At 36.7% G+C, this 19440-nt stretch overlaps 1 protein-coding gene and 1 long non-coding RNA gene across 15 annotated transcripts in view; one reads left to right on the forward strand and one right to left on the reverse strand.

Moving 5' to 3' along the window:
- FAM13A (family with sequence similarity 13 member A) overlaps positions 1–19440 on the forward strand; it is a 316899-nt gene that overhangs the window by 150190 nt on the left and 147269 nt on the right. The window lies entirely within an intron of this gene.
- Positions 640–19440, reverse strand: part of LOC138923617 (uncharacterized) — a 31504-nt gene continuing 12703 nt past the window's right edge. Inside the window, exon 3 of the long non-coding RNA XR_011437492.1 lies at positions 640–761. This is a non-coding gene — a long non-coding RNA (uncharacterized lncRNA). The remainder of the gene's footprint in view (positions 762–19440) is intronic.

Raw genomic sequence — 19440 nt, forward strand, 5'->3', positions numbered from 1 at the left:
GTTACTCCATTTGGCCTCCATAGCTGTCTTTCTCAGACATCTCTAATTACAGCTGTATTTGCTTTGGACAGCTAAGTATTTCTGACCTCTATATGGCTAGAGATGTAATCCAGAGATGGCGTATGTCCATTGGCTCTGGAGCTGTCTCTCTAGTCTAAGCCATCTGTCCCCATCTGTGTTCCCTCTGCCAGCTGTTGTCTCTGCTCTTAGGCAATGGGAAGGATTATATTTCTCTTCCTTAGGTGGGAAAGCAGTTCTTGATCTGAGTCCAAGCTGAAAAGAAATGATACCTCTATTACACAGTGCCATGACACTTCCTGGATGAGCAATGGTCATCAGCCCTGCTAGCTCAAGGACATAGTCATATGACCATTTTATGCCCAATACTGTGTAGACTACATATGCAAACAAATAATTAGAATGGATGATAAGAGAGCATTAAATAGATTTTTATAGAGGTGTAGAACATTGAAAGACACAGCTCGTGGTAACCTACTACAGTCATGGCTGGAGGAGAGGAGACAGTCGTTTTCTGCCAAACGCAGGTGCCATGACTCTGATTCAGCTTTACAACCTATATTCATTGGTCACAGTGTAAACTCTGAAGAGGATCCAGTGAACTGAGGGAAGAAAACTATCTTTCTTCTGTCTTCCTTTGAGGTATGCTCTAGACTTCCCACTGCAGTTGCTGTGTTCTTGACCTCAGCAAAAAATTCAAGGTCAGGTCATTATACGAGGATGAATATCAAATTCATTCAGTGCTGGGATGAATATAAAATCAATGATTATTTTCTTTCTGACTTTTATCAGTGGGTAAAAATATACTGAAAAAATTAAAGTTACAAACACATAATAGTTTTGGTTAGTCATTGGATTCTCCTTATGCTTTTGTAGTTTCCTTTAGTAAACAGTCGTATTAACTATAAAATGTGTGATAAAGAATGCAGTTATCAAGTAAACAACTATATAGTAGAAGCAACTCCTAAATTGTTCTTTTTTTCCAAAGGTTAATCGTTTCAGGGACCATGAATGATTTGTGAGGGAGATTTTCTTCAATAAAATAATGAGATTAATTGTCACAGTTGTATTTTCTTAAATGTTTTTCAAAATGCCTATGCGTATTGTCAAAGTAAACTAGAAACTTAAAATAATGTAGGGTTTTGAGGAAATTTCATGGCAATATAATTTAATTTTAATATAAATTAATAGAGTAACTTAATAATCATTGTTTTACCAAGTTCCCAAGTTATTTTAAAATCATTGTTAATAGGACATGCATTTATTTTATGTTGCTTTAATTACAGGGTACATTCTAGTTAGTGTTTTGCTTCTTCCAATTAACATTATTTCCGCTATGTGTTTCCATGCATCAACCCCTAGTTTGCATGCTTGCTTTTAATAAAAGTAATAGTAGTAGTAGTAGAAGTAGTAGTGATGATGATAACTAACATCGATCAAGTGCCAGACACTGTACTGACTGCTTAATGTACATTATCCTACCTAATAATGATCATATTTCATGTGTTGTCATATATTTAGACAGTTTGAACATTTGGGACTGTTTCTAATTTATCATTAATATAAAAAGGACTACTATGTAAGTGTTAATAAAGAATAACTTTTGAATGTTGAAGAGTATTATTTTCTTAGATTTTATTACCTATAGGAGAATTAGCAGATAGGAATACTTTTACGGCTAATGTACTCTAACATACCATCTCTCCTCCTTCAAGATAACACTATTTTGGAATTAATATTTATCATTTCCATGAGTGTTATTATAGGCTAACTACATATCTATATATTGATACACAATGTTTATAGCTTTGTGGGTTTTAAAACTTTATATAAAAAAGTATACAGTGCATTACTTTCTGCAACTTTTTTTCTTTTAATATGCTTTATCAATATTTGCTTTCAGTAAGAATATACCACGGTTTATTTAGTCATTATTCTAGGTTTTTCCAGCATTTAGATTGTCTCTGATATTTAGATCATTTCCAATATTTTGCTTTTACAAACCATTTATAAATGAAGAATTTTCACATGACACTTTTTATGCACCTGTGGAAGAAGAGTTATGAGTAGGTACATCTTTGTCCCGGCATTAAAAATGCTCTCTTAGGATGTTGTGCCAATTTACATCCTCAACAGCTGTGTATGATTGTTTCCATTTTTCACATCCTAACCAATCTTTGGTAATATCAGAATTTTGGCTGTTGTTGTTTCCCTCAACATGAGTGTGAGATGCCTCTTGCTATTGCCTTAATTTGCATTTCTCTAATTTCTAGTTGTCACAGAGACATTTATTATTCACTGAGTATCCATGTATTCCCCTCTGTTTCCCAGCCCGATTGCAGTTACATGGGGCCAGTCAACTACTTCTGGCCCATAGGCTGTGAGCAGAAGTGACAAGTGTCACTTCAAGGGCAGAGAATTCAAACATTGGTGCATGACTCTTCAGCCCTTTCTTACAGCACGGCAGCTGGACAGTGGAGCATGGTCCTTTAGTGAGTTTTCTGGAGCAGAGCCCCCTGCCAACTTGCATCAGATCTATGTCATGACTGAGAAATAAATCTCAGATTTGTTTAAGCTACTGAGATTTCTGGGTTAATTTGTACCTTCACTATAAGGTAATCTATCCCGATTAATACGTATGGGCAGCTTTTCCTGTGTCTGTTTGCATGTTTATTAAACTTTGGCCATATCTGTGACCATTAGCCTGTGTACTGCTTCCCCTGTCATTGCCAATGTTACTGTTGGGTTGTTGGTCTTAATGATTTGTAAGAGTTTGTTTGTTAGCTGTTGTCAATTATATACGTTCCAAATACTTTGTCGCAATGTAAAAATGTATAAAAACTTTTTATTTTAATGTGGTCAGGTTTATCAGTCTTTAGTTCTTGTGCTTTTCTACATCTTGTTTATGAAATCCTCACCCACCATGACATCATTTTAAAAGTCTTTTTTTATTGTTTTCCAAAAGTTTTCAATTTTGCTTTACGTATACATAGATCTTAATCCATTTGAAATTAAATTCTGTGTAAAGCATAAAGTAGCAATCTAATTCTATGTATGAAAATCAACTCAGCTTTCTAGTTCATCTTTTTACCATTTTGAAATATCATTTCTATTCCGTATCAAATTTTTTCTGTCTATTTCTGGACTGTGTTGTTTGTTGCTGTATCTGTTTATCTTATGTCATTACCAGAATGTCTCCATTAGTCATATCTGTTAGGACACCTTCCTTCAACTTTGTTTTCCTTCTTGAAAATTATCTTGGCTGTTCTTGATTCTTTGCTTTTACAGTTGAATATTGTCAAGTTTCATGAGAAATTTTAGTTCGAATTTAAATTGAATTGATAGATTAATTTCATGAGAATTGGTATCCTATCTGTGGCCATTGTATAGCTCTCTGTTTGCTCAGGTACTCTTTAATGTCTTTTTTGGTTTTTGTTTGCTTGTTTTTGTTTTTTTAAAGTATACTTTTTGTGGGGGGGGGGGTGTTTGATGAGGAAGAATGGCCCAGAGCTAACATCTGTTGCCAATCTTCCTCTTTTTTTTCTTCCCAAAGCCCCAGTACGTAGTTGTATATCCTAGTTGTAGGTCATTCTAGTTCTTCTATCTGGGATGCCACCATAGCATGGCTTCATAAGTGGTCCCTAACTCCGCGCCCAGGATCCAAACCGGCAAACCCATGGCCACTGAAGCAGAGCACATGAACTTAACCACTCCACCACAGGGCCAGACCCCTTTAATGTCTTTTGATTTAAAAAAATTATAGTTTTCTTCTTAAATGTCCTAGATAGCTCACATTTTCTAGATATTATAAATGGAATACTTTTTATGGCTTCAAACTTTGTTGCTGATATTTAGTGTCAAACTGATTTTTATTGTTGCCTTTACATCTAGAAACCTTGCCAAATTCTTATTAGTTCTAATATTTTGCTGATCAGTTCTCTTTGACTCCCCTTGTAGACAGTCACATCGTCTGGAAATAATGAGCATCGTTTATTCCTTTTCAAGCCTTTTATCATTTAATTTCTTTTTTCTTGTATTGTGTTCTAGAACTTCCAATATAAGGTTAAATGAAGTGCTAATAACATGTTTCTTTGACTTGCTTCCTGATTTTAAGGGAAAGTTTCTACATCTGACTTTTACTATTAGCGTGACTTCCCCCTTCCTTCGTTCTTTCCTTCCTCCCTTCCTTCCTTTTCTGCCTTCCTTTTCTCTTTCTCTCTCTCTCTCTCTTTTTCACAATGGCGGGCACTTAGCAGATCCTCATAAAGACTCAAAAATGAACAAATAAACTATTTAATTGCTTCTTTGGTTTCATATGAAAGTAGTTAGTGTCTATGTTTTCATGTGTATTTTTTCACACATATACTTATTAGAAATGTGCTTTTGCTACAGGTGTTTGGTAGATAAGCTTTAGGAGGCTCCCTTATATTTATACTTTGCTAAGAGTTTTTGTCTTGAGTGAACGTTAAATTTTAGCAAATGTTTTCTTCTGCATCTGTTAAGATAACTGCATGGTTTTGCTCTTTTATTCTTTTATTGTGGGAAGTTATGTTGATAGATTTTCTAACCTTAAACCAACACTGCATCATTGGAATAAACCAGTTTTGCGCTTGGCCTTGATACGTGTTTTTAAATACCTTGTCAGATTTGGATAGCTGATATTTTGTTCAGTACTTTTGAATCTACATTTATAAATATGTTTTGTTTTATCTACTTTTGGTGTAGAGGTTATACTAGCCTAATAAAACGAGTTGAGGAGAGTCTCTCTTTTCTAATCTCTGAAACAGTTTAAAATGAGGATTATCAGTTCCTTCCATATTTGGCAGAACACACCCATAAAAGTGTCTAGTTCTGCTGAGGTTTATTGGTTTGTTTTTCATTTTGTTTTGTTTGTTTTTAAATTTGTTTTAGTAAGTAGATTTTTAACTGCTGATTCAATTTCTTTAATGCCTATAGTTCTATTTATGTTTTCTATTTCTCCTGAATTAACTTTGTTATATTTCCTAGGAAATTGTCTATTTTAACTAATGAAATTTATCAGCATAAAACATTTCAATATTTCCCCCTATTTTTTTAAATCTTTATTTTGTTTGTAGTTACAGACTTTTAAAATTTCTAATATTATCTTTTAGGACCTTCTCTTTTTTTCACTTTGGATTAGGCTCACCAGAGATTTATCTATTTTATTAGTCTTTTCAAAGAAGCAGCTTTTAGTTTTACTGCTTCTCTGTTGTGTCTTTCCGGTTTTGTTGATCTCTGGTTGTTAATATTTTCTGTCTTCTCGTCTCTGTGTCTGTTATTCATATGGTAGCCCTTCTTTATCTCCTAACGTCTGCCAGCATTTCCTTCATAGACATATCTTAAATATATTTTTTGTGTGATGTGATACTGAAGCTCGGTGATCACTTCTTTTGCCTATATTTGCTCTGTTTGCTAACAGCCTCTTTTGATGTGTTGAGTGTCCTTTATTACATTAGAGAACTCTTTTGTAGGATCATGTCATTTTCTTCTTCCTTCCTTTCTTTTTTTTTTTTTTTTGGGAAATGATTTTACAATGCTAGACATATAGTGAACCCTTGATAAATACTTAAGAAGGAACGAATGAGCCAATCAATTTTTTCTCTTATGCTATATGAAAACAGTGTGTCTTTGGTTATGGGGAATTTACTCTTGTAAAAGTCTAGTCAAATCTAGTACATTTTTCCTTTGGAAAGGATTCAAAAGCCATTAAATACATAATTATATCAGGAATTTAAGATTTGGGGGTTTATGTGTATCTCTTCCTGGTTTGTCTCTTTTGAGCTTTTCTTGCTAAAATTTTCCATCTAGTTTTTCTGCCCCTATATGTTTGTGTATATGAGTGTATGTTTATTTCACTAGATGGAAAAAGCTCCACCTTTTGCATTCTCCTCTGTAGGTGCTGGATGATAAAATTCTGTTTCTTTTTTGCCTCTTTCATTATATTGGGAGATTACTTTGCAAATCACTCTTCAATGTTTAGTGGCATAAGATTTTAAAAAGTAAATAACTTTATTCATTTATCATTAGAGTTATATCTATGACTAAATCTTTTATTATAAGCATATTCTTTATTTCATTTCTTAAGTCACTACTAATCTATTTGAAGAATTCTTGGAATCTTTTAGAATTAATGGCAGATAGGTTCAATTATTTGGATAGTATTTTCCTGTGTTCTGTGATATTTTATAACATACAGCTGTACTGTCAAATAGAAAATAATACAGGGTTAAGTAGTAATTTTACACAATACAAAGTTGATGGTATATCTAGGTGTACCTGCATATTCTCTTAATCTTAGTCATTTGGCCCATTTAACCGCTATCTTTATCCTTCGCCTCTTTGCAGATGCTGGAAGCAGTTGACCCCTAGCCCAGGGAACAGCAGGACCTCTGTGAGAGTATGTAGGTTAGCACTGCATGGAATCCAGAGCACAGCCTGCCTGGACTCCCTGGTCCTGAGTGCCCAGCCTCCTAAGACTGAGTCTAGATACCTGATCCCTGACCGTCCCTGGCCTGAATCATCTCCTCTTACATATCTGCCTTGCTGTGGTAAACACCCCGAAGCTTAGGCTCGCTTTGGACATTTCATCACCTCTGTCCTGTGCCAGGTGCTGGGGATGCAAAGGTGTCACTGTCTCTGACCTCAAGGAACTAGGTTGAGCAGGAGACCGGACATACGTGCAGCAACTGAATTAAAACATCCCATGTGCTAGACTGACTTTCCGATCTCAGATCTGCCTTTGGGTTTGCTGTTCTGTTTTGCCAACAACCAAATCTTAGCCTGGTTGCTATGATTGTTTACTAATCCTGAAGATCTCCTTGACCTTTTATTCCAGTTTCCCCTGGTTTGCCTAGTTCTTCACTTAGGACCAAGGTTATTAATACTAACTTCTGTACAAACATCCCCATAATATCATTGGCTTTGTTCAAAAAGTTGGTTTCTCCCTCCTCTCACCGTCTCATTCGGGTGGGGTGGGATTCCTAGGCAGCAAGCCTCCAAGCAGTGATTCAGCTCACAGGCTGCTTCTGTCTTTCAACTGTGTCATCTCAAAACGGGGCTTCTCGTGTCAGCAGTGAAAAAGAAGAGGAAAGGCATGTGCAAAGTTTACAGGCACTTAACCGCCTCAGCACGGAAGCAAGCTTGTCCCCTCTACTCACATTCCAGAACTCAGATCATTCGTGGGGGTCTGGGAAGTGTGGTTTCTCCGTGTGCCCAGGAAGAGGAAAATGAAATAGGCAATGGTGAATACATAACCTTGTTGTTGCCACAGCCTGCCCTTCTGTTTGCCAAATAGATTTTCTGATTTCTCTTACAACGCAGAAAACACAATCCTTCCACAAGGAAGAAAATCCAAAGAACCAGTCATTACCACCAGCTCAAGCTCCACAATTTCTGGGTGATAGGTCAATACTCCATCAGATCTAGACACAGTTCCTCTTGGTCCGAGAAGCTATGAAATAAGACAAACTGCCTGTCCCTCCCTCCACACCCACCCACCTCCTTTACAAACAGGGCAATAAACAGCCTCGTTCACACTCCAGTGCACACACATACCCATGCATAGGACGTAGAGGAGGTGCTTTGATTAGCCCTAGATTCTGCTTTCTGTGAGGAACTCCATCGTCCCTTTTCTCTATGGCGCTGCCTTCACCTTTTAGAATCCCCTCGTTGTCATTGTTCTTCTTGAAGTGGATATAGCGAGTGTGTCCTCCTTAAATGACAGCTCACCTCGTGTTCCTGAAAGTTTGGTGACTCTGGGGTGGTTTTAACTCTTGAACAGCAAATAACGTTTTTTCACTCTGGGCTGATTTGTTTTGTGGTAGTGGTGGTGGTTTGTTGGTTTGTTTGTTTTAGTTTGAGAGGTATTGACAGTAAATGCCCTCAAAAACAGAAAAACCTAACTGTCTTCTGATTTAATTTTTGGTCAGTTCTGTGAGTCAGTTACAGTACTCAAAGTAGGTCATCTCCTCTGCCTTCCAGATTCCATGGGAGTTTCTCATTGGAAGAAATTAACCAGAATCCTACTGGCAAGGGATTCTGGGAAATGCAATTTCCAGGCTTTATGACCCTGCAGTAGTACAAGGCTCTTTGTACGAGTAGTACAAGTATGAAATCATGTGAAATTATATTTCAAATAAGTAGGAATTTGAGCTGGCTTTGTAGTAGAAATAGAATTTAAGTCAAAGTTTTAAAAAGAGTTAGAAAACTGGACAGAGGAAAGATTTCAGTTAGAATGACATAAGCAGGGTCCAACCTCGTGGCTGAGTGGTTAAGTTCGTGTGCTTCACTTTGGTGGCCTAGTTTCGCTGGTTTGGATCCTGGACGTGGAACTAGCACCACTCATCAAGCCAGGCTGAGGCAGCGTCCCACACAGCAGAACTAGAAGGACCTACAACTAGAATATACAACTATGTAGTGGAGGCCTTTAAGGAGATGAAAAGATTGGCAACAGATGTTAGCTCAGGGCCAATCTTTAAAAAAAGAAGGAACATATGCATATCCATTTAAAAAAAAAAGAAAGAGAATGACCTAAGCAAAAACTCCAAGTAGAAAACGAACATCTTATATTTTAATCAGAGTTTATAGACCAGACTAACATGGGTAGAAAGTTTATGAAGGGAAGCAGAAGATGAATTCTGAAAGATAGGCTGCAGCCAAATTCTAGAAGAGGTTGATTGTTAAATCTTGCATAAAGAATGCCTTGCTGTGTGACAGAATTTATTATTAAACAATATAAACACCAAACTAACAGAAAACAAAGAATAAGAGGAAATTTATTTTTCTGTAACAGAGGGAGGGTTTTAGAACAATGACAAAAAAGGCAAATATATGAACAAAAAGATAACTGTTAGAGAGTTGTTTTTTTCTGGGTCAGATGACCAGAGAAGGGTGACTTTACGGAAAGATCTCTGACTTTACAGTCTTACAGAAGCAACTCTGTCCTGAATATTTTGCTATCTCAGTATTCTAATTTATGAAAGAGAGGTAATAACATAAGAATATAGTTGTCACTTACTGAATATTTATCGTATGCTAGACACTGTGAAAAATATTTCTAATATTACTTTATTAAATACTCACAACACTATAGGATAGAAATTATCTTTATCAGTCAGGATAGCCTTGGCTATACTTCAGTAATAAGCAAACCCAGAATCTTAATGGCTTAAAACAACTTTTATTTCTTGCTCATGCTGCCTGTCCAGTTTAGATCCATAAGAGGGCTCTGCTTATGCTGGTCACTCAGAGACCCTCTGACAGCAGCCCATCTCAAATGTGGCCAGTTACTGTGCCAGAGGAACAAGAAAGGGTGCTGTAGGATCTTGCCTTCCCAGTTAAATGCTCTGGCCCAGAAGTAATCCCATCAACTTCTGCTCGTGACTCATTGGCCAGGACTAATCGCGTTGCCCCACCCAGCCATTGTGGGGACGGGAAATACAACACTGTGATGTGCTTGGAAAGAACTTTACCAGTATTTGGTAAACAGCAGTAAGATTCTATTGCATTTTCCTTCTGTCTTTATAGATGAAAAAATGGAGGCTTAGAGAGGCTACTTAACTGTCCCAAGGTTGTATAGGTAGGAACCAGAGACATTGGATCCTAAAGCTCAAATTGTTTTTCTTTCTTTTTATTTCTTTGTGAGGAAGATTGGCCTGAGCTAACATCTGTGCCAATCTTCCTCTATTTTGTATGTGGGTCACTGCCACAGCAGGCTGACAGTGGTGTATGTCTGTGCCTGGGATCTGGACCCATGAACTCAGGCTGCAGAAGCAGAGCACACCAAACTTAACCACTACACCTCAGGGCTGGCCCCCTAAAGCTGAAACTCTTTACCCTCCTAGTGCCTCCCATTTCTGCAATCCTCTCTGCTGTATTGTGTGATACTGCCTCCTGTGCAGAGTAGTTGCGAGAGTTGAAGATGATGTACTTAAGTAATTGGTGTTATGCCTGGAATGTGGAGTAAGCATGGAGGGCCTAGTGAAAGTTATCTCTGTTCCTTATTTTACTTCTTAACCCATAACTCAGAGTCTGTCTGAAGTGCAAAACTCTGAACCGTGTTTATAGTGACTGTGCATTTTTCTACAAGATGACAGCAGCTTTTCTCAGTTACCAACCTTAGACATGTTTTGTGTATCAAGGCATCTGATTGCATACAACTTGTTATTCTCATCAACCATTCTGAAAACCATTTTATTTGTCAACTCAGCTTTTGGAATGCAGGACTCTATCAGGCCAGCCTATCAGACTCTCAGTGTAACAAGCTAACTAGGCCTGAGTGAAATATCCTGGGAATCTAACACCTTACCTGCAAGGCAGCCATTGCTGTGGAAGATTGCATGTTAAATCTCATATCATCAGGCCAATATTGAGAATGTTCAAGTTTACTTTACATCTCAAATGTTAGTGGAATGAATTTTAAATAAGAAACAAAATTCTAGATGTGGAATATAACTTGATTTTAAATTGATTTATTGAAGCAATTAAACTTTCTATTTTAAGGGACATATGGTAAGTAGAAACTAAGTTAATCTATGTCTACAAAAGAAAAAAAATTATTAGTATAGGGTCCCCATTGACTTTATCTAATTACTATTTCCAAATTAAATAGACTACTACTTTTATAAATAGTCTTTTTATGGAAATTTAATGTCTCTTAAAAGTATCAAATTGCTTTAACTACAATAAATTACTCCCCAGAGGGAGTGAGCCAGAAAATGTTTGGAAAGAACAAATTTGTTCATTTAACTAAATAAACTAGAATGAGCACCACCATTGGTCCCTCTGAGAGGGACCTTGTTAAGGGCTGTGTATAATATAAGGGATGAGAGTATAAGATAAGATGCAAGGGGAAAGTGGAGGTAAACTGAGGAAGACTTTGAATAGGAGTTTGATACTTATAAATTTAAACCTTATTAAATAGACAGTGGGGAGCCACTGAAGATTTGTTTTAATTTCCTTGACTATAAAAGTCAAATAAAATTGAAAAAAAAGACAATAGAGGAAAGAAGCAAAAAGCCAGCTCCCCCTTCTCTACCTCTATTAATATAATCACACTTAGTATTTTTGTGTCTTTCCTACATATGTGTGGATGTGGTTGAGAAAGATATAAGTGATTTTAATTTCTTTTATTTTCCCTTAATGTATCATTGAAAGCATATTCTGTGTTAGTACAGGCTTCATAATAACAATAATGATCATTCTCATAATGTTGTATTTCAGATTTTTCCAGTGTTATATTATTCAATATTATAAATACTATTTGGTTAAACATTTTTCAACATAATTTTATTTCTTAGCTAGAATTTTTTCCACAAAATATATTGCTAAAAGTGGATTCACTACTTCAAAAGATATAAATATTTTTATGCCTCTTAAAACCTATTGCTAAGTTAAATTTTTACTAAAGAGTTATAAAAATATGCACAGCCACTGGAAAATATGAGAGTGTCAATTGCACACATCCTCATCATTCTTGAGTATTAAAATTTAATCCTTGTCTATGAGCAAGGAAGGCTAAAAGTAAGACTATGTTCTCAGTTGCATACTTTATTGCCAATGAAATTCCATGTATTTCTGTATATAGGTCTAGTGAATAGGTTTTAGAATAACCAATAAGAAAAACTCTGTACTGTTATTTTTTATTATGATGTTGTTCTGACATTGGGCAGAGTTGTTTTTTATTCTTCCATTTCATTCATACTACAGAATAATAATACTTTTTGAACTATTTTCCCCTTAAGTTTAAATTTTAATCGTTACTGTTCATTTTCACAGCAGAAATGTTGTCTCCTTAAGGGAGAAGGAAGCAGAAAGAAATAATTTGCTTTAGATCATAGGCTCAGGATAGAAACATAATTTTAGATTGCCAAAGTCTCAGTTTAGAGTTATTCTTGGGTTTTGAAAATTGGCTGCTTAGAGAGAATGTAAATATATAAATTATGCACATTGTTGCAATTGGTTCTGTGTCATCCGGGCCCATAGTGATTTTGCTTACATATTCTGAATTGTGTTCACCTTCTGATGTTAGTCGTTTTGGTCATTTCATGCTGAGTCGTGTCTGTTTTGATTATTTCTTCTCTTTGTCTTAGGCATTTAGCCTGCATTAATTTATTTTTCCAAAATACTTAATTATTTATCATATGACAGGCATTGAACTAGAAGCTGAGCATTTACATATTGAATTTGGTACATGGGGTTTTCAATCTGATGAGGAACATAGACTAACACTCAAATATTTAGTTGCAAATTGTGTGAATTGCTGAGAAGGAAAATAGAGTGCACTGACAGCACGTAGCAAGGGTACCTGATTTAATCTGATGCATCAGGGAAGCCCTCTTGAAGGAAGTTACATTTATTTTGAGACCAAAGATAAGTGAGAGTAGTTGAGGAATGAGGGGAGAGCATTTCAAACATTGTAGCAGCATGTGAGAAGGGCCTGGGGCTGGATAACTGAAGGGAGGCCCTGGGAGGAGGCTGAAGCCCAGTAAGAGAAGCAGAGAGGACCTCCACATAGGCTAGAGAAGAGCCTTATAGGCTATTAAGAACTTGAGAAAAAGACAAATAGCCTATGATTTCACTCATATTTGAGAGATAAACACATAGATAAGGAGAACAGATTAGAGGAGAAAGGGATGGGGGAGGATGAAAGAAAGGGGTAAAGGGGCACATATGTGTGGTGACGGATAAAAACCTAGACTTTTGGTGGTGAACATGGTACAGTCTGTACAGAAACTGAAATATAGTGATGTACACCTGAAATTTACACAATGTGGTAAGCCAAATGACCTCAATAAAATAATTAAAAAAAAAAAAAGAATTTGGGGATTTTGCCAAAACGAATGGGTAAACCATTCAGAAGCTTTAAATAAGGAAAACTGTAACCAAATTTATGTTTAGAAAATATAACTCTGGCTCCTATGTGCTGAATACAGTCGAGAGAGAGCAAAAGTGGAAGTAGAAAAACCAGTTAGGAAGCAATTGCAGTTGTCCGAGCAATAATTTCTGGAGCCTGGAGAGGATAGAGGTGAAGAGAAGTAGACCTATTTGAGATCTTTATTACTGATAGAATTAGAACTTGGTGATGGATTTAGTGTGAGAGAGATAAAGGGAAGTGTCGAAGATGACTCTGAGGTTCCCGGTCTGGGGAAGGAGCTGGTTGGAGACTGTATACCTAGTGGTTTGAACCCTGACCCTGCTGTGTGCTGTAAGCTCTCTGCTTTAGTTTCACTATCTTCCAAATGGAGATGTTAATTAAAGATCATGGTTGGATATAGGTTTGGAGCTCAGAAGAGAGGTCTGGACAAAGATATGAATTTAAGAATCATTAGCATATAGATGGAATTTGGTGCATAAATGAGGAGTCATAATCTTCTCTATATAATAATATGCAAACTAAGAAGAAGACAGGTACTTGCTCCTATGCCTGTGTTGAAGTCAGAGAAATTACATGTGTACTGAGTAGCCAAGATAGATCTTAAATCTTGTGAGAGAATGTGTTACAGAAGGAACAGCATGTACAAAGGGAGGGAGGTACAGGAGAGAATGTGCATGTTTATAGGCTTGCAAAAATCTTGGTCTTACTGGGTACAGTGTGTCCAGGGAAGTGGCAGGAAATGAACCTGCGACAATAGTCTGCTGCAATTTATGTGATGCCATAGAGTTTGGATTATAGTCTATAGGAAGTGCAAAGTCATTGAACAATTTTAATCAGGGAATGAGATCAAATGACCCCCCTCAACAGAGAGAGTGGATTAAAAGGAGGAGACTTGTTAGGAAGCTGTGGTCCACGTGAGAAATGGGAAGGGCCTAAACTAAAAGGATAGGTGGGGAAGAGAAATAGATAAAAACCTCGGGACTTGGGAAATGGCGGGGAAACAGAGGGACGACTTCCAGATCCAAGTGGGTGGATGTTTCTTCTCTTCATCAAGGCAACAACTAAAGAAAAAGGAGTTTATTTGAAGGCTGGGAAGAGGATGAGTTTTGTTTGGTATATGTGGAGTTGGTATTTTGAGAGTGTAGGGAGCTTCTCTCATAAAGTACTAAGACTAACATAAAAATATTTTTGACTGAACACTCACTATAGACTTTGACAGGGCAGATGCAAGCAGAGCATCGTGTTTATCGATTAGCCTTAGCGAAACATTAAAAGCTGCCTGTGGATCAAGATCAGAAAATGAAGACAAGACAACCAGTTTGGTGTTGGTACTTTAACATCCTTGGCAAAATCAATCTTACCTCCTATGTTTGGAAACTGTAGAAGTGGTTCTTGGCACAATAAATGTAATTATATTCTTTGAAGTTTTAACAAGTAGTTACAGTTTTCAGGAAAATTTCCATTATGTATTGCCTTTGGGTCATCAGTTTTCTTTTCAATGAACTGTTGTTTGTTTTTCTCCTACATACCCATTTTATTGATGAATAAAGATTAGTAGATAGCTTTTTTTTTTTTTTTTTTTAACATTTTGCCACATCTGCTTTCTTTCTCTCTCTCTTTTTTTAAAGATTGGCACCTCAGCTAACATCTATTGCCAATCTTTGTTTTTTTTTTCTTTCTCCTCTTCTCTCCAAAGCTCCCCAGTACATACTTGTATATTCTAGTTGTAGGTCCCTCTGGTTGTGCTATGTGGGATGCCACCTCAGCATGGCTCGATGAACAGTGCTAGGTCTGTGCTCAGGATCCGAACCAGTGAAACCCTGGGCCGCCGAAGCAGAGCACGTGAATTTAACCACTCAAACCGCAGGGCTGGCCCCTCTCCTTTTTGAAAATAATTTTCAGACGTCATGTATTTAGCATTTACCTCGTAAAAACAAGGACATTTTCTTAATCCCATCATCACACAGAAGGAATTTAACATTGATACAATAAATATAATGTAATTTTTTGTCCTTATTCAAATTTCTCCGCTTGTCCCCAAAATACCTTTACAGTCTAGTATCTGATCAAAGATCAAACATTGAATTTTATTGCCATCTAGCTTTAGACTCCTTTAATCTGGAAGAGTCATCCTGCCTTTTTTTTTTTTCTTTCATGATACTGACATGTTTTGAAGACTCTTAGACAGTTATCACGGGACAGAATAGAGATCAGCATACCATAGCCCGTTGGTCAAGACTCACCACCTATTTTTGTAAATAAAGTTGTGTTGGAACACAGCCACACCCATTCACACCACAACACAAAACTTGAGTTAGTTGCAACAGAGACCTTACAGCCTTCAAAGCCTAAAATGTTTACTGTCTGGGCCTGTAGAGAGAAGATTTGCCAACCCTTGTGCACTGTTCCCCAGTCTCAATTTCTCTGATTGTTTCTTCATTAGTGGATGGAGGTTAACTTTTTTGTTATGTGCTTCCTGTTGCATCACGTCAGGAAGCATGTAACGTCTACTTATTTCGTTATTTGACGGTGCTAAGTTTGATGACTTGGTTGAGGTGGTGTCTGCCAGATCTCTGTGTTGTAAAGCCACCTTTCTCCATGTATAATTGATAAGTAACCTTTGACACCAAGTGCATATCCTATTCCCCGACATCTCTCACATAATGTTGTAAGCATATGTTGATGTTCCTTGTCTGAATCAATTATTTTGCTGGGAATACAAAACAGTAATTTTCTAATTCTAGCATTTCTTCTACGTTTATTAACTGGCATTTTTTTGTAAGAAGAATGTCCCACCCATCCCTCCCCAGTCTTCTTTTTATTATTATCATGGACTCATGGATTCCTTTATAATTCAATGAATTATAAGCCTTTTACTTATTTATTGTTTGCTTAAAATTTCCCGCAAAGACCAGTGGGAGACTTTTTCAAACCAGCTCCTCTGTGCTTTTAATATGTGCTCATTAATCTTGAACTTACCTTGTGCTTTTCCTGGCATGGACCTGGAATCAGCCATTTCTCCAAAGACCCCTGGTTCCTTTTAGTAGGGGCTATGTTTTTAGAAAACAAGGCCTGGTATAATAGACAGGCTTTCAATGTAAATAAAACTATGTTGATTTCTTACTTAGATCTTTCTCCCAACATTTTGTTATGAAAACTTTAAGATAGAAAGTAGAAAGAATTTTACAATGAACACACATATACTTACCACCCAGATTATATAATTAACATTTTACTCTATGTGCTTTATTACATTTGGATCTATCCATCCTTTATCCATCTTTCAACCCATGTTATTTTTGATGTACAATCATGCATCACTTAACGACAAGGATGCATTCTGAGAAATTCATCATTTGGCAATTTTATCATTGTACAAACATCATAGAGTGTACTCATGCAAACCTAGATGGTGTAGCCTACTACACACCCAGGCTATATGGTACTAATCTTATGGGACCACCGTCATATATGCTGTCTGTCATCAACCAAAACGTTATGCAGCACATGACCATATTTCAATGTAAGTTGCATATATATATAATATATATGTATATGCACACACATATAATATATACACATATGTGTGTGTATATATGTATACACACACACATACACACACACACACCATCTCTAAATATTTGACCATGCAGTTCATTGGGGTTCAGTATTTGTTTACTTTTTTGACGTAAAATTTCATAGTGAAATACACAATCTTAAATATGTCATTTGATGACTATTAAAAATGCATATGCCTGTGTAATCCAAACTTTTATCAAGATGTAGAACGTTGCCAGCACCTCAGAAAGTTCCCTGATGTCCGTCCCCAGTTGATCCCCACCCCAACCACCCAAAAGCAACAACTGTGCTGATTGTGTTTGTTTTAATTAGATTTTCCTGTTCCAGGACTTCACTGTTTTTAATTTTAGGCATTCTGGAGAATGGTGGTATCTTATTTTATCTTATTTTTATTTATAATAATAATTATAATTATCTTATTATCTTATAATTATTATCTTATACTAATTCTCTTATTATAGTCGTATCTTTTTGGCTTTAATCTGCATTTCCCTGATAGCTGATAATTTGGGGCACTTTCTCATGTGCTTATTGGCCATTCATATATATATATTTTTTGAAGTGTCTGTTCAAATCCTTTGCCCAATTTATCTACTGAGTTCTTTGTCTTTTTTTATTTAGTTGCAGGAGTGCTTTATATTCTGGAAACCAATCATTTGTTAGATAAGTTTTGTAAATATTTTCTCCACCCTGAAGCTTAACTGTTCATTTTCTTAATGGTGTCATGTTATACAGTAGGACCCCCTATCCACAGGGGATATGTTCCAGGACCCCCAGTGGATGCCTGAAACCACAGATAGTACTGAACCCTATATATTCTATGTTTTTTCCTATACATACATACCTATGATAAAGTTTAATTTATAAATTAGGCATAATAAGAGATTAACAACAATAACTAATAATAATATAGAAAAATTATAGCAATATACTATAATAAAATCTGCCACAGATCTTAGCAATTTCAGCATACAATTTTTTTTCCTTATTAAGCTGAGAACGTTCACGTTTTCACTGAAGGGAAGCACTTTACGGCTTCTCTTCAGCATGTCTGAATTGCCAGCATTGTGCCTTGTGCCATTATTAAGTAAAATAAAGGTTACTTGAACACAAGTACTGTGATACTGCAACAGTTGATCTGAGAACTGAGTTGGCTCCTAAGTAACTAACGGGCAGGTAGTATGTCCATCATGGATACACTCGACAGAGGGATGATTCTTGTCCTGGGAGGGATGGAGCAAGTTGGCGTGAGATTTCATCATGCTATTTAGAACAGCATGCAATTCAAAACTTATGAGTTGTTTATTTTGGGAGTTTTCCGGTTAATATTTTCAGACCATGGTTGACCACAGGTAACTGAAACTGTGGATAAGGGAAGACTACTGTAATAAAAAGATTTTAATATTGATGGTCTAATTTATTATCTTCCAAAGAAAATAAAATAAAATAATGGGGAAAAAAGAAAGTGACCTAGTCAATACCAGTTCTGCCAAACACTCAGATTAATCAATGATCTCCACAAAGTACCATGTGATTATTCCAGAGTTAATTTGGCTTGTGTTCAAATCAGATAGATTTTCTAATTTAAAATCTAGTTCACATGGAGTCAGAATACCTTTCTTTTCAAATAGCAGACAAACACAATTCCAATTTATTTAAGCAACAAAGGGAGTTTTTTGGCTCATATACCAAAAATCCTAGAAATACTGTGAGCTTCTGCCAGAGCTTTATCACATAGGTTAGTGATGTCTACCAAGAACCTAATTTCCTTCCATCATTTTGAATTCCATGGTGTCAGCTTCATGTTAGTGCCAACCCTTTATAGTTGCCAGTGGCTTCCAGGGTTATGTGCTACTGATTGAGCACTAAAGGGTCTGAGATTTTAGACTACTTGCAAGCTGACAAGTTAATCTGCCACAGTTTCATGGATACTGGTAGAAGATATGAGACCGCTATATCTGAGACGAAGGACGGTTTATTGCTCACAGCAATATCGATAGCCAGCATGTGCTGATTACCCAAACCTCAGTTCCCAGAGTGATGTGAAAAGGTTCAGATGACTCCTGTAGCAGTCAGTTGTGTTATAAGAGAGATGTCCTGAACTTAGGGAACCTGAATCTTTTACAATAGACAGTAAACATGACTGCTCTTTGCTCCAGAGGAAGATACTATCTCTGTCTTTCAAGGCTATAATGAAACCAGCCTTTGCTCCAGATGGAAAGACTATCTTATCTTCCAAGGCTTTTCACTATACAAACATCCTTGAAAAGATAATCCAGAACAAAGGCAGTCAGTGTTTCTGCTTAAAAGAAATGCAGAAACATAAGAGACCTGTAGAGAATTCTCTCCTAGAGCTACCATGTCCACTGGAACGAGAGAGAACCTTTTGTGCTAGCATTCCCAGGAGAATTCCTGAGATTGACCTTCCCTAACAAATTATTGTGAGTAGGAGGTAGAAGTGCACTAATTGGCTTGGTCTAGGTCACATGATTCACCCTTCGAGCCACGAGAGGAGTTACCTTCTTGGGAACCCAATGGAACACCAGTGGAAATTGGGAACATTGGTACAGAAGGAGAGAGATGAGCACTGGAAAGGCAACTAATAATTGTCCACCACACAAGATGCAGTTAATGAAAATCAAATTAGAAGATCAAAAAAGTATAAGTGTAATCTGGGGCATTACATATTATCAATAAAAGTTAATACTTGGGGGAGCTTAAGTCAAAAAATAGGGTTGTTTCAATTGAAAATGAGAAAATATATATGCAGTGCTTAAATATTATGCCTACCATATAGTAAGCACCCAACAATCGTTAGCTGTTATTACAGTTGTGCTTATTCCTGGAGGTAGGCGTCTGTTCTTTCACCCTGCTAGGTTATCCACTTCTTTAAGACCACAGCCAGCAGCGTTAGTGATGCCAGGGCCTAGCCCAAGGCAGAGCATGTC

Source organism: Equus caballus, chromosome 3, assembly GCF_041296265.1.
Source record: "Equus caballus isolate H_3958 breed thoroughbred chromosome 3, TB-T2T, whole genome shotgun sequence".
Taxonomy (NCBI): Eukaryota; Metazoa; Chordata; class Mammalia; order Perissodactyla; family Equidae; genus Equus; species Equus caballus.